This window comes from Trachurus japonicus, chromosome 8 (assembly GCF_045865225.1).
Source record: "Trachurus japonicus isolate A0001 chromosome 8, Traja_1.0".
NCBI lineage: Eukaryota > Metazoa > Chordata > Actinopteri > Carangiformes > Carangidae > Trachurus > Trachurus japonicus.
In genome coordinates this window covers 31,922,908-31,940,243 of record NC_140914.1, presented here as the reverse complement: position 1 = coordinate 31,940,243, position 17,336 = coordinate 31,922,908, and the positions used below count along the sequence as shown (strand labels likewise).

Below are 17,336 nucleotides of genomic sequence, written 5' to 3'. Positions count from 1 at the left end.
TTATTCATTCCATCCAAATACAACTGTTTTTGAGTCATTTTGAAAATTCACGCAGGCCTTTATACTATACAGACATCATTTCAGTGCTGCCCCCTATAGGGACAGAAACGGGGTTTGTTTTAGCATCATGCCACGCCACAAAACAGTTTTTGTCCTTGACAAGTGTTAGGTCAGGGTAAACATTGGCCCCACTAACAGGATAAACAAGCGTCTATGTACATGTAAACAACTTTCTCCGGTGAGTTTCCGTGGTTACCTACGGTCACGCTGCCACTCAACGTAAAAAAAAGCCGCCTCGGTACGGTGCGCCTTGTAACAACTCATTCTAAGGTACCAGAAAGCTTTCATTTGTATGCGGGTGTGATTCAACTTCAGTGAAATACGTATTTATGAAAGACATATTTGATTTTTGCTAATAAAAAGCTGAATAAGTTACAGACTGAGGCTTTAACTGAGGTTGTAGCTGAATACTGTAGTGGAACATCACCATGTCCTTATTGCTGAGCTGCAGTAAGCATCTTGTCTGATTTCCAGTTGTTGGCATCTAAGGTGTGTATGCATCATTCAGACCTGCCAAGGCCTTGTCTACACAGAAACAGGGCTTTCCCAAAACAATATTTTTTCCTGTTCGTTCCCGTTCTGCCCTGAATGACTGTGAAATGTTTGTATAGTGTTTGTATGTATCGTGGAGCTTTTCTTTTGAAATCCGCTGACTAACAGCAGAAAGTAACAATGTAAAAGATGAGACTTGTGTGTGTCATCTCGTGGCTGCTTCAAATGAGTCCCTTGTGTGTGTCCCTCAAAAAGCAATGGCTGTAAGTGTTGGACATTCTTTATATGTTGAATAAGTTGTATTGATGAGTTTTCCTGAGGTTTGTAGTCAAGTAGCAGCATAATGTCTTAAAAGGGGGCCGAGCCTTTCGTTCGGTGGCCCCCAGACTTTGGAACGCTCTTCCCCCACACTTAAGAGCCTCTGCGTCGATTGAAGCCTTCAAGGCGCAGTTAAAAACTTACCTGTTTCGACAGGCTTTTGAACTGCATGGCACTTAATTACTGCTGTTGCTTTATTCTTTGTGGCTCTTCAGCTATGTATATACTGCATTGTCTTATTATGTTTCATGAAGGACTCTGCTGCTCTTGTTGTGTTGTTGTATTATGTTTTGTGAAGCACTTTGTGACTTTGTGCTGCGAAAAGTGCTATATAAATAAAGAATTATTATTATTATTATTAGCCTGTGAGACAACTGTAGCATCATATACTTAAAGGTCCAGTGTGTAAAATGGGGGTAAAACCGATTGCAGCGCTCACTTGCTCGCTCACACTCACCCCTCCCTCCTGTCAGCAAAGTGACGGTGGCCTTTGAGGACAAAAAAACCTATTTAGTTGGTAGAGCAGGCGCCCCATATACAGAGGCTATAGTCTTCGCTGCTGTGTGTGTCAAATCTCTCAACTGTACTATCAAATAAAGGCAAAAAGGCCAAAAATAAACTTTAAAAAAACAAAAAAACAAACAAACTTGTGAAGATCTAAACCATTTTACAATATGTCTGCTGTTTCCTACTCCTTCTTCTTTCCTTCCGCCTTCTTCTTCATTGGTTTATTTATTTATTTCTTGCTGGATTTTCCATTCCGGCTGCTGTACAAACATGGCGGCGCAAGATGGCGACACTCTCTGGCAAGGCCCTTGCTGTATGTATAAAAGAATAATTATAAGGCTACAAAAACCATACAAATTTTATTTTATAGCGATTATACACTTATACAAATAGGCTATATGAAGTATATTCAGATTTTGCCAATAAACCTTGACAAATATTACACACTGGACCTTTAACTGCAAAAAACCTGGTTTCTTAGCCTACTACGCTAATGTTGGTCTTCATGTTTACCTGTTGTACTGTACACTCAGGACAGCTATGTAAATAGCAGGTAATAAAATAACATTAACTCACTATGTCATTTTTTGTCATTTGGTTTCTTGAAGAGGAGTTTGGCTGCTGTTCATCTTTTCCACAGTTACAGCTCCACTGGGCTCAACTTGATTCAGGTCATTTTCCATCACAGCTGAGTACTTCATAGTTCCTCGAAAAACCTGGGTTTTTTTTTCACATCAGCCATTTAACTTCCCACAAAATAGTGGGTTTGATTCTTGTGTCGGACTTTGCGCTTGCGACTCTTCCAGTGATGACATTTCAGCCAATCAGTGGCCTGCAGTTGGTTGAGGTCACATTGTAGTACCGGCTCAGTTTGCTTGGAACCTCAGCTGAGGTGTTACCAAAAAAGTGAGTACGTAGATTGTGAGCTTTGGCCGTACATCATAGACAATTTACTCAAACAGTGTGTGTTGTTATTAACAACAAGATTTTCAGACATCGTACAGTGTATTCCCGGCTTAACTGGAGAGACAGTAACTTTTTTAACTGGATACGCAAAAGTCTGTGGTTTCTGCTGATGTGTCTCTGTTACCTACAACAGCAGATGAGCCCATCAGTGTGAAGAAACGCTATTTCTAAGTAGTCTAATTCTATAGCTCTGGAAGGCATGGTCGGGTCGAACCACTGACAAAACAATATGAAAAGATACATTACGCTGCTAAAAAAAAAGAAAAGAAAAGCAAGTCCCGTCTTCTTTCCGACATTTCCAAAATAAATCTACACGTGCCGGCCAGACAAATGTCTTCACGACAGTGGGAAATGCAGTCTTCATTCCGGCAAAACACCACCGCTTTCGTCCACAGGGGCCGCCAAAATCAACACTAAATGAAAAGTCTGTACATGGGCTATAAAGTAAAATTGTACCTTTTGTGGCTATTGGTGGCTCCCAGTAAACCTGTGCTCAGACTAAATATCCGTTTTATTGATGCAAATTTGCCACAATTCCTCAAACCTTAGTGCAGGTGGCCGTGGATGGCAGATCGACAAGCTCCTGTCCTCATTGATGGTACAATAGATGCAGTAAAACACAGTATTTTAGTTCAACTGTTTGAGTCTGACACTTGAAGATTGTTCTTACATCCATCCGCTGAAAGAATCCAAATTGTGATGCATCTTAATTGACACAAAATAATAATAATAGCATCTTAAAATGTATCAAAAAGTGAGTAAGCTGTGATTTTCATGTTTGTCTTTTCTTTTATTTCAGCAAGTCTAATCATTTTTGGTTTTCTGTGTGTGTTAGTTTCATTTCATGTGTAGCTGTCAAATTACTCAACTGCCTTTGTACCTAAATGACACTAAAGCCAAACAGTCTGACCTTTAAAATGACAAGACTCTAGTTCTGGAGTTGTGGAGAGTTCCCCGTGTTGTTGTATGATAAAACAACGTCACAGTCACAGTCACTTTACTCAGGGTTGTCTTTGGGCTCAGGCTATTTTGTGTTTATTTCTCTGATCACTGATCCGTTATTATCAATGAACTGTTATTAACACATCATCCTTCACAACCAGTACAACCACAATCTTTGAAAACAACTGAACACCTTAACACTCTCAATCAACTAAATGCTCTCTAGAGAAGAGGAGAAAAGAAATAGACTCAGAGTCACATCAGGTCACAGGATGTGAGGAGATACTGCCAATCTGGAGGTCTGACACACACACACACACACACACACACACACACACACACACACACACACACACACACACACACACACACACACACTACACAAACTTATCAGCACTGATAGTGGCATGTTAATGGATTAGCCTCATGTAACAGCAGCAGAGCTCAGAGCAGCGTGGGTGTGTGTTTATGTGTGATAAGCAGATTCAAAGGACATATTGATTCTGTAACACTACCACAACATCCATTTGAGCCAACATATAGGATATATATATATAGCCCCATACAGTATACTGTATATATATATATATATACTGTTTATGTGATCAAATTTATTAGATTAGAACAACACCAAAATACAGTTAGAAAGTGGAACTACAACACAACTCTGACTGCAGCACTTCATCACATCCTGGGACATAAACCAGGAGCTCAGGCAGGTGCTTGGTAATCAGTAAAATCTAAAATCAACTCCAAGTCTGACAGGTAACCAGTGAAGAGAAGTTAAAACAGGAGTTAAGTGATGTTTTGTAGGTTTGTGGTGTTGTATGTTGAGCGAGCCAAAGTTCCTCATTTCTAACTTCAGGGTCTCTGATATTACAAGGAGGAGTCAGGACAATTTCTCTCAGACATTTGATAATGTTTTTTATTTTGTTGTTTCCTATAATTAATTCATAATACAAAAAATTCAATTCAGGGTATCGACAACGGCTGAGTCTGATAACTGAGGGAATAAATGACCATAATTATATTGCTTTCTGAAGTCAAGACACTCAAAGATGAATGCTCACTAGTGAGAGGACAGTGATCAATGACTGAACAAACTCACAATATGATAGTTATAACCACATAGAATAACATGAAAAGCAACAATGGTGAACTGATACGCTACTAAATGATAGGCAGCGTTTAGCCATCTTCAACAAATCACCATTTAAAGGGATAGTTCACCCTAGAATGATATTTCGCTCATTATCTACTCACCCTCATGTTGACTAAGGGCTGGAATCTCGCGTGATTCGCAGTAACCGCACTGACGCCGGCGCAAATCACGCGAGATTTGGACGGACCAGGAAGAGGAGCTTCGAGAAGCTTCCGCTACAAACAAGCTTAAAATATAGACTTATTTAATTTTTTTCGGGACAATTACGCAATTTGGGGCTTCAGCACAAGACGGACATTACATACGAGCAGCATGGAGGTATTTGGATGTTTTTTTGTGTGTGTGTTTTTTACGAAGAGCTCCGGTGTCCCTTTGCAACCGTTGCATTGAAATGCACTGCTATGCCGAGACCCCCTGTAACTCAGAGAAGGGACGGTGGACTCTGAAAATTCTTCCAGCCCTTAGTCAACATGAGGGTGAGTAGATAATGAGCGAAATATCATTCTAGGGTGAACTATCCCTTTAACTTATTCATTACTCATTCATGCTGCCGGCCATTTTCTAGTTTAATCCTTTGTGCTGGTCTCATGGTAATATTTATATGGATGTTGACAATGATTTTATATCCTTTTTTGGACTCGACTGCCTTCTTGTAAATAAAGTCCCTCACAGTTTTAACCACACCTCTGACCTCAGTGTGAGAAATGGCATCGAATTTAAACATTTGATGGAGTTTCCACAGATTCCAGATTCCATTATTTTGAAGCGCTATCACTGGACTACACTCTACTCAGAAATCTCCAGACAAGATGTATATAAATATATATATATTTGAGGAAACTATTGCACCGGTGTTCAATTCTATGCAGATATCAATAAAGAAGAGGTCTCCTACACTGACTTCAGTCCTTCTCAAACAGACCATCTGCTTGATGGTGCTGCACCGCTCAGGGCAAATCATAGCTGCAGGTATTGTATCTGTAAAAGAGAGGATAATTAAAAACATTTATCACCTCCTCTCCTGAACCATTAAACAATGTGACCTGTTAAAGCTGGTTTTCCCCTTCTACCCACACAATCCCTCAACTATTTCTTCTTCTTAATTCTGACTTCTTCAAGCAGGTCCTTACTAGATATGATCAACAAGTCAACAACAGGTTGTGCACGTTGTCTTCAAACAAGTGATCCAGGTGTCAGTCCAGATGTTGATACACTGGTGCAAGTCTCCTACTTAATCAGACAGAGAACTTGTGTCTGTTCTTGTCTCGTTGGATCTTACTGCTGCATTTGACACCACAGACACCATTTTTAATTTGCATTTGACCATCTGGCATATTACAACTTCCACCAGTACTCTTTACTTCACCCATGCAAACTCCACAAAAGTTAGACACAAGGTTTTGTATTTGAACCAAACTGTTTGTATGGTTCCTTCAATCAATATTAGATGAAGAAACCCCAGTAACTGGCCCTGGTTCTGTTAGACATGTTCATATTTGGGCTTGAATGTGTGGGGATACAGTTGTAAGAAAATGGGCCCAAGCTAACATAGGATCAACTGAGAAACTGCATAAAAGGCAGTTTCAGATAAATAAGGACTTCTCTTCAAACATGAAACATGCTTGAGTGGAGTCCCAGGATAAAATTATTATTATTACTTAACCTTTATTTTAACTCGTTGGTCACCCAGGTTTGCTTCATTTGCAGGGACGACAAGTTTACAAACGCAACAACAGAGCATAAGATACAATTACATTGAAAAACAATTGCAAGGTGCCACACCATACATTTAAATAAGAGGGGATCTTCTCCAGCTCCAAAGCATGTTGGAGAATATTCCAAGAGTTTGCAGCGTCAAATGAAAAGGCTGATTTACTTAGCTCAGAATGTATATGAGGGACCTTAAGACACATGAAACCACTGGATCGAGTCCAGTAAGACCCAGAGCACCATTCTAGTAGGGATGACATGTATGAGGGCTGCTTACCAATAAGGGCCTTGAAAATAAATATTTCATGCATTTGTCAGAGAGAGAAGACCAACCAACTTTTTTCTATAGGACATGGTGATGGATGTCATATCTATCCCCAGTAGTAAATCTAAGAGCAGAGTGATAAAATAGGAAATACGAAATGAGCCAAATTGGTCCCCTTTAATTACAACTATCAAACAAAACACAGTTTCCTTGTCTGTGTTCAGTGAGCTATGTGTCACTGAGTAAAAACAGCCAGAGTCACAGTGACTGGGGCTGAGGCTGCTGCTCTGTGCACATCAGTTCAGTTTTTCCACACCAAACTAGGAAAACCATTTTTATGGAGCTGGCTTTGGGAACTGGGACATTCTGAAACAAGAATGAGACAAACGACACAGACAGACAGAACATAGGGAACAAGTATTTAGTCGAGATTTAAACAACCCAAGGCAGATTCACACAGGCGTTAAGACAGACAGACCCACACACACACACACACACACACACACACACACACACACACACACACACACACACACACACACACACACAGTGACTTTTAATAATGGTGTTCACAGAAGCCCTCGTGACAGTGATGGATGGGGTTGGGACCTTCTGGGGCCAAAGGAATGACCTCTCAACCAATGAGAAGCCAGCTGCATGACCTTTGGACCAATCACAGCACTTCCAGGTCAAATGTGACCAGAGGGCGAGCACCAGGACAATCTGCCCATCTGGGAATGAATGGATGGAGGAGAAAATAGAGAGAGACCACCAGAGAGAGAGAGAGAGAGCTCCTCCTTCACTTCTCAAACAGCAGTAGTACTTCACTGAAACATCTTTATCATTATTTACATATTTATTCATAAACAATATATAACATTTCAGCTTTTAAATGGAGGTAAGCATTTGAATGAATTTAACTGAGGTTACATCAAGTCCATGTTCTGTTTTTGGTGCTTTAGTTTAAGCTACAGATTTGTCTTGTTAACAACAGCTCATCTTAAAGGGGAACTTTGCAAGTCTGGTTGCTTTTCCCCTGTTTTGCTAACCCTCCTCCTGGCCATGTGCACTTGTTTTTAACTAAGCCGGTGAAAAATCAACCCATGGAGCGGTGAATAACGTTATATAACATATACGATGTTACAACGTGTATATTTGTGTATCTTAACTGTCATAAACAGACGAGAGCTGAGACTGGTGACTGAGTAACTACACTGATGTCGCAAGGTTGGTTTTGAGCCATGAGACGCCAGGTGGAAGGCAGAGAGCCTTGTTATCACTCGTTACAACGTTACAAGTTTCAAGTCATGTAGTTAAAGCAGAAGTAAGTGATATATTTGTGTTAATCTAAGTCTTAAATAGTTATATCTTCCGACAGCAATCACTTACATAGAGTGTTTGGTCTGAAACACGGGTCTGTCAGTCACTCTGCTCTGCTGTAAGCCCAGGAGAAGACTTTTATTTTATTTCCTTGTATCCTACAACCTTTATCCAATGAGGAGAGAGAACGGCATGAAGGGGCGTGAATGTGGTGACGTACGGACGAGGACCAATAAATCCATGACGAGGGTGGGGACTGCTAACTCCATCGGCTGACAAGAAGTCAGAAAAACCACCGGATCGCTTACTTCTGCTTTAACTGTCACAATTATTCCGGAGATTTGTAATTAAGGTAAAAATGTAGAATAGCCACGGGAATTCCCGTAGCATTGCAAGTTATCTTTAACTAATTAATTTTGCTGGTGCTGAACGTTTGTTGTTGTCAAAAGACGATGTTAAGCCAACTGTCCCCAAGAAACTGCTGAGATTAGTTCTCTTTAGAAACAAAAAAGTAATTTATAAAAACTTTTAAGACATGAACTCAGGCATTGAAACAGTTCCTGAACTTTCACACATTGGTCTCTGCTACCAAAGCATCACACACTGCAAAAACTCAAAAAAATCTCTCCAAGAATATTTGTCTTATTTCTTGTCAAAATGTCTCATTTCTAGTCAAAACTAATCTCTTTCCACTTAAAATAAGACTCATCACCTAAAAATTAACTTGTTTTTAGATCATTTTCACTTGTTTCAAACACATTTTCACTTGAAATAAGTAGAAAAATCTGCCAGTGAAAGCAAGTTTTTTGTGTTTGTAATAAGAAAGAAAAACTTGCCCCACTAACAGATTATTTTAAGTGAAAATATGCTTGAAAGAAGGAAAAAGTGTCTAAAAACAAGCTGCTTTTCAAATGTGATGAGTCTTATTTGAAGTAGAATGAGATTTGTTTTGACTAGAAATGACATTTTGACTAAAAATAAGACAAATATTCTTGGTAAGATATTTGATTTTTTGCAGTGTAAGAACAATACAGCAACAGATATGAAACCAAAAGTCAAATCAAATCAATGTGTTACATCAGAGGTGTGAAATGTGTGGCCCGTGGGCCAAAACAGGCTCACAGGAGGGATGAATTTGCAAAGTGTGAAAATAACATAGAAGACAGAAGAGGCATAATATTGTTGAAGTTGCACGTATTGCTCTCAAAAAAATTCAGGTTGTTCATAATGCTTTGTGAAAGGATAGTTCATTAAATGTAAACATCTTAATTATATATCTTTAACAAAATCCACCCTGCACAGCCACAATGAGAATCAGGTTCTGGTTGGTCACAGGAATATCAGGAATACTTCCTGTTGGGTGAACCTGAAGAGGCCAGATGGGAAACGTGGCGTTCGCAAAATAAACTTCACTATGTCAGTTTGCTGTGTGTGGTTTATTTTTGTCTTGATAATGTACTTATTCGTCTTTGTACCAAAACAAAGGGAAACGTTTAGAGTTCTCGTTATTTAAAGGTTATTTCGCTGTTATTTTAGAGATCAAAATGCACTGTGTGTGAGTTTGACACCCAATGGATCAGTTCATCATAATGTGAAAGTGATCAAAATAATCAGCTCAATCAGATCAATTTACTGACACATCAATGAGGAGAAAACCAGTTCAGAGAGCAGCTGGAGCCTCCTGCATCACCAGTACTGGCTCTGCTCCATGGTTGGAGATGAGAAGAACTGCAGCCTTGGAGCTGTTGTATCTGCCGGGGAGAGGACTGGTACAACTGGTCCACCAGCTGACTGGGATCTGAGCTGGTCCCAGTCCCCATGTCCAGTCCACTGTCACCGGTGTCCATTCCATCTGCTCTTAACGCTGCATCCTGACAGCGAGCGAGCAAAACGGCGACAAATTCGATTTTGTCGCCAGTATATTCTATTGGTTCATAATAATCAAATTGCTAACAACAACAGTGTTACATACACAGCAGCAGCTCAGCACCTTAGCAGCTGGTTCAGATGCAGATAAACTGCAACAAGATGTTTATTGCGAACACAACTTTAAATGACTGGTAGCTTATTCCATACGATGAAATGTCAGTATCTCACCAGATCTGCCCTACAGAACCTCTGACCTAAGGAGTCAGAACCTGTATAAAAACACAAACTACATTATTTCAAGGGTTAAGCCTTTTCTTCCATAAAGCTCTAAATGACTGAGTTGAAAACCACAGCTACAGTATGTCCTCACTCTGCTTATGACAGTGAGTTGGTGATGTTGTTAACTGTCCAGATGCTCAACTCAACAGTGTCCAGCTGTTGACAGCTGGTTAGTACTAAACCTTATTTCATGTGATGCTGAGGAGTGGAGCTTCATGAAGAGAACTTCACCCTACAACATGTGTTAAACATTATAACACACACACACACACACACACACACACACACACACACACACACACACACACACACACATACAAATTGAGTTGGCAAATCACAGCACATGGATTGTAGCATGGTCAAAGTGATGGATAGATGCTGGGATTGCTTCTCATTCCACACCAGCCATATGGAAATCACACACGCACACGCACACACACACACACACATACACACACACACACACACTGGTCTGCTGTTTATTTACTGCCAGTGTCAAACATCTGAGATTGATTATAAATGAACACTGGCTCATGATTAGCTTGAACATGATGGTGCGTGTGTGTCTATGTGTGTGAGTGTGATATATGAGTCTCAAAGAAGTGTAGGTTAATGACTGGCTCTACATTTATCCCAGGAATAATGACCCCCCCCCGCCACACACACACACACACACACACCCTCTCACTGTGTGTGTGTGTGTGTTTAATATGACATAAGAAGAGATACAGACCTCAGACTTTAACAAGTGGTTGTAATTAGCTGTATTTTCTTCATAAATTACAACATGCACACACTCCCACACATGACACATATGAAAAGTCAGACAGTTTATGCACAGTAAGAGACACCACCACCACCATCATCATCATCATCACCACCACCACCCATCACCTAGTTGTGGACCTTCTTTAAAAAAAAAAAAAAAAAAAAACATTTGACGAAAACCACAATCATTCCCAAAGTAATGATCAGACTTACCTGACCACAGAGCTGTGCCCAACACCCACCCAACACCCACCTCAACCAGCTGCTTCAGTTCATTAATGTCTTTTTGTTTTGTTTTAACTCAGAGTATATATCTCTGAACATATTCCAGATTTCATCTGTCACCACAAAGCAATTGGGAAAATACTTGAGCTGGGAGGGATTTACAGACAAATTAGTACCAAATTAGATTTTTGCATGATAACGAGAAACAGCAACGTCTGTGTGAATTAGCAGAAATTAAAAACATTTGGGAACATAATTTCCTGCTGTCTTTGATATCTGCTTTCTCTCGTGATAAATATATGATAATAACAATAATAATAATAGATTTTCGCACAAAATCACACAAAAATCCACAAATACTCATAGTATAAAAAGTAATAATCACATATCATATTTTTATTTGTATGCTATTTGTATGTATGAGTTTGCCTTTTAGACATGGTTGTTTTATACCAGTTTTCTTTTGTTGTCACTCTTTACCTTTTTCTTTCATGTTTTTTCTCTTGTCTGTATTTTGTATGTATTTTATATGGACCTATAGAAATAAAGGATATATATGTTTCTAAACTAATGAGATATGTGAACCAGTAAATGCCATTGGGTAAATAACGTCTGTTAAGCAGGTGAAGTGGCAGCATGAATACAAATACTGAGGTTAAAAGCCGTTCCAGTTGTGTGCAGAAGTGTGAGCGCTGAGTGAAGTCAAAATTTCAGTTTTAGTGTTACCTGTAAATGCTGAGCAGAGCTGAGGTATCAGTTTGAGTCAAAGGGCTGAAAGCAGCTGAAATGTCATTTAAATGAGAAGGTAAGCTGAGACCGAGGTCAGTGGAAGTGGATTCTGTTAAAGTGCAGGAACATCGAACGCGGTTAATGCAATAAAGCGTGTTGGAAATTTAATCTGAAGGGGGTTGACTGAAGTGTAAGTGTCAGAGTGTCAGCTGACCCAGGATCAGAACACAGTCCACTGAACTGAGCCGGTGACTGGGTTGGTTGGATGAGAATGAACTGGAAACAGTCTGACGGTCTGACTGTGGTAGAAAGACTTTGCAGTTTCTTTGTTACACGTCTAGTCTGCTGCTCAGCAACAACAGCTCAACACACAAACACAAACACACAGCTGTGAGGCAGCGTGCTCCCACACACACACACACACACACACACACACACACACACACACACACACACACACACACACACACCCCACCCAGCTGCCATCCCATGTCAGTCAAAGTCTGCCATGACCAATCAGAGAGGCCTGTCACTCCCCTTTTGTCCAGGACAGCCTTTGGCCATTTTAGACAAGCGGAACAGACAGCCATTCAGACACACTGTGTGTGTGTGTGTGTGTGTGTGTGCGCGTGCGTGTGTGTTTGTGTGTGTGTGCGTGCGTGTGTGTGGGCCTATATATGGTGAGTGAGAAACATTTGAAAGCCTGTGTGTCTGTGTGTGTGTGTGAAAATAAAAGTGCTTGTGAATGAAACGGTGACAGTTATTGACAACAAGCCTGTGTGTGTGTGTGTGTGTGTGTGTGTGTGTGTGTGTGTGTGAGACAGATGATCAAAGTAAAAGTAAAGCAGATCAAGGCGCCACGGTTGTCTCGACAACACATAGCAATGTAATGGCAACAACAACCAGTTTTTCATAAACCACATATTAGTACACTGCAAAAACTCAAAATCTTACCAAGAATATTTGTCTTATTTTCAGTCAAAATGTCTCATTTCTAGTCAAAACTAATCTCATTATACTTAAATACTTGATAGCTATACTTGATAGTGGAGCAGGTTTTTCTTTCTTATTACAAGCACGAACAACTTGCTTTCACTGGCAGATTTTTCTACTTATTGCAAATGAAAATTTGTTTGAAACAAGTGAAAATGATCTAAAAACAAGTTAATTTTTAACGTGATGAGTCTTAACTTAAGTGGAAAGAGATTAGTTTTGACTAGAAATGAGACATTTTGACAAGAAATAAGACAAATATTCTTGGAAAGATTTTGAGTTTTTGCAGTGTACTGTAGACATATTTAAATATATATCCTGAAGCTATTTTTTATTTACACACCCTAACATTTGCATTTTCTTTCTAAAAACACTTTAATTTCTGTGAAACCATTCACTTTTATAAAGAGGGGCTGTATTTGAAGAGCAAATGTGCATGAACAGGAGATACAGCACTATATACTCACACACAGTCCATTTTGCAGAACCATTTGCAAATCAATGCAGTTTCCAATAATTTACTGATCAATGAATAGGAAGGTGAACATTTTGTTACATCATTTATGACGCAAAGAAGAATCATAACATACATTCAGACCTCTTTAAAGAGACGCTAAAATGAACCCTATAGTTTGTGTGGTGTTGTTTCTGTTGATGGTCATAAAACTCCATCAACTCTCTTGTAGAAACCCTGTGCTAGGTATTGATAGACACATGCAAACACACACAGAATTGTGAACACTGTCCACTGCTGTAAACTGGCTTTTCCACCATCTAGTGGCCAATAGGAAAAAGTGCATACATGGCTAAATATAAGCTTCTGCAATTCATAAAAAATCCAGCTATTATCATTAATTCCGTTGCTACACCCTGGTCAATCCAGAAAACTGGAGGTCAAAAGAACAGAAAATAGCAGTAAATGTGACTTTAGTTTAAAATAACATGACTTTGACCTAATAGTCACAAAAGGCGTGATTGTGTTAGAGGAAAAAAAGATCTCACAGAAAAAAAGATGACTTTGAACCTGAAAACTGACTCAGCTGACAGCATTTGTCTCCACTGTGGAACAGATGAAGGATTTTCTTATCCTGTCGTACTTGTTCTTCATTATAATACTAGTTACCTGCCAAATCTTTGGATTTACGTCTTTGTATTTGGTTTTGTAGAGCGTTGCTACAGGTAGATAAAAAAAAGAAGTGGCAGCAGTATTTCAAAGCGCTGTCCTGCTCTCAGGCCTTTATCAGCCCCGCCCCGCCCCCGGCCTGCCTTCCCTTTCCTCTAATTTCATTAACTTGTCTCTACATGTTTACCTTTGCACTGGGATAAATGGTTTTTCTGTTGCTAATTGTGGATGTGTGTTTTTTCTGTTGGCTGGTTTTGTGTTTCTCCAATCAGAGCTCTGAGATCCTGTGTGGAACCCGTTTGTTTTTTCAAGAACAGCAGAATCATTTATAACCTGTGTGCTCGTGTGTGTGTGTGTGTGTGTGTGTGTGTGTGTGTGTGTGACCCATTTTTGCTGTCTCATGGGTCTGAAATGTCCCACAAAGCACCGCAGATCAAATTATAAATGATGACTGTTTTCTACACTGTATAGTGAGAAGTTCACTTCAATTCAGACGAGTAGAAGTAGAGCTTTTGGGATATGAAGTTTAAACTTAAACTTAAACTCAAGCCTGATTTTACCCTAAACTTCATCATAAAGTTAAGAGGAAAAACTTTACACTGTATACATATGAACCATATGGGTCGTTGTATAAAGCTGGGGAGAGGTGTGTGTGTGTGCGTTTCATGGGAAGGTGAGATTGCTTTTTAATATTGAGTGATTCATCTTGTAGCACACTGATGATCTTTGGCCAGATGGTGACATGAGGCCCCTCAGTTTGCGCCAGCCAAGACCTGGGTTATATTTATTTAGTTTCTATTTATTTGAAAAGGAGCCATGCAGCTGAGCTGTAAAGGCCATGTGTTGTGTTTCTCTTTTCGCTGCTCAATGAGGAATGATTGAGTTCAGCAATGAGGCCCAATGGAGCCGCACTGAGTCTGTGCAGAGCATGTTTTTAGTTCTTTGTGGTGTTGATGGAACATCAGCGTGTAAGGGTGGATACACCGAGTACAAACCGGCTGAACTTCACACAGATCTGATCTGGTGCCATGAGCCCGGTCCATCTCTGGAGGCATCAGAGTCTTAGGACCTGGACTCTGGACCTCCAGAGCTCTGTGGAGGTCTCCCCCAGCCACACCAAGGGTTTCTGGCCTCTGAGCAAGTTCATTTTGGTTGTTTGAAGTTAATAGATAGTTAATAGTCAGGTATTTGAGTAGGTCAGTGGACTCCAAAAAGGTCTACACTGCAAAAAATCTAATATCTTACCAAGAATATTTGTCTTATTTTTAGTCAAAATGTCATTTCTAGTCAAAACAAATCTCATTATACTTAAAATAAGACTCATCATATTTAAAAAGCAGCTTGTTTTTAGACACTTTTTACTTGTTTCAAACACATTTTCACTTGAAATAAGTAGGAAAATCTGCCAGTGAAAGCAAGTTTTTTGTGTTTGTAATAAGAAAGAAAAACTTGCTTTCACTGGCAGATTTTCCTACTTAGTTGAAAATGTGTTTGAAACAAGTTAATTTTTAGGTGATGAGTCTTATTTTAAGTGGAAAGGGATGAGTTTCTACTATAAATGAGACATTTTGGCAAGAAATAAGACAAATATTTTTGGAAAGATTTTGAGTTTTTGCAGTGTAAGGAGCAGTCCTGGAAATATTAATGATTTTATGAAGTTTCTAGAGATATACAGGAGTTTCAAAAAGTTCTTTTGTACTTTTTAAAGGTTTCTAGACAGTTATTTGTTTTAACATCTTGGCAATATGAATTCAAGATTTTGTTGGGGTCTAAATTTCCAAATGGTGTCTAGATTTACAGGGGCATCTCAAAGTGTCCAGATTTTTTGTTGGGGTCCCTCTGTCTCTGTGGAGATCTCTGGGGGTTTCTCAGGGCTGCTGTGTCTGGCTGCTGTTGGCTCCTTATGGTGTCAGAGACTTGGCGTTTTTTGAAGGTGCTAATTAGTTTTTACAGCCCGGCTTCCAGCTGGAGCCCGCTGCAGAAAAAGAACATAATTACATTTCCACATCAGATTAAAGGTGATGGTTTGCAGGCAGAACATTTGGCCGTGCCGTGCTGTTCTGAGACCAGCCCAGCAGAAAGCTGAAACATGACCTAAACCCAGAGAACGGCCAAATGGAAAGTTGAAATGTTCCCTCAGTGCAGGGACAAAGTGTAACTTTATGAACACTTTGTTTTTATGCAGGTTTAGGATAGATAGACCTCTCTCTCTCCCTTTTGCTCCTCCCACTTTTTTATCCCACCCATTATCTCTCTCTCTAACACACAATCAGTGTCTCTCTCCCTTCCATTCTCTCTCTCCTCCTCCTCTCTCTCTCTACCTCTTTCTGCCTCTCTCTCCCCTTTTCTTGCCCAGCCCCTGTTCACTGACATCACAGAGTAATTACCCAATCAGAAACGAGCCAATCCATCACTGTCAAAACAATGGCCAATCAACCACTGTATGATAATTCTGTGCAGCCAGTGGCAGTGAGAGAGGCTCTGTGCATGTGGTATATAAACCAGGAGCAGCAGTCAAACTGACACACACACACACACACACACACACACACACAAACATCAGGACAGAGAAAGAGAAGGTCTTCTAACAGAAGTCACTGCACTGCAAAATGTCTCATTTCTAGTCAAAACTAATCTCTTTCCACTTAAAATAAGACTCATCACCTAAAAATTAACTTGTTTTTAGATCATTTTCACTTGTTTCAAACACATTTTCACTTGAAATAAGTAGAAAATCTGCCAGTGAAAGCAAGTTTTTTGTGTTTGTAATAAGAAAGAAAAACTTGCCCCACTAACAGATTATTTTAAGTGAAAATCTGCTTGAAAGAAGGAAAAAGTGTCTAAAAACAAGCTGCTTTTTAAATGTGACGAGTCTTATTTGAAGTAGAATGAGATTTGTTTTGACTAGAAATTACATTTTGACTAAAAATATTCTTGGTAAGATATTTGATTTTTTGCAGTGTGGGATGTTGAGACGAAAATGAGATGGAAATGTAGGCACAAAAAGAGAGGGAGCTGTGTAGCAGGTGTAACTCCTCTCTCATCCCTCGGCTGTTGTAACCATGACGATGAAAGACAGATGATTTTTATAGTTGTTTTAATGGAAGTTACTCTTTTGACTGAAACATTTTCTGACATTTCCTTGTTACCGTTGATACGTCATGCCTGTCACGTCCTATCAGCTCCCCCCACCGACCCTGCACAGATGAACAGCACGCTGCCTGGATGCTGATATAGATGCTACATTACATCTGGAGCTACAGTGACTCACACCATACTGAAACTAAACACATAAATGCAAAGACTCACCGTCACCTCACAGAACATTAGATTAGATTAGATTAGATTTCTTTATTTGTACCTGCAGGTAAATTTGGCTGCATGGCAGTGAGAGACATTCATACAAAACAATACGATAAATAAAAACAGTAAAATACCTACACAGTTGGTCATCATCCCCATCATGCACTGCAGGCTAAATGACCGGTGTCCAGTTCATTTTTGATTTTGGGCAAAATTTGTCTTCCGTTTAAATTTAACCCACATATTCTAACATTAGATTTTATTATGGGATGTGGAGTCCTCAGCTGTAATTCCTTGACACTGTG

General features: G+C 39.7%; 1 protein-coding gene across 1 annotated transcript in view; it reads right to left on the bottom strand.

The window, feature by feature from the left end:
• Positions 1–17,336, bottom strand: part of cbx1a (chromobox homolog 1a (HP1 beta homolog Drosophila)) — a 110,563-nt gene that overhangs the window by 16,750 nt on the left and 76,477 nt on the right. The gene's annotated exons all lie outside the window — the stretch shown is intronic.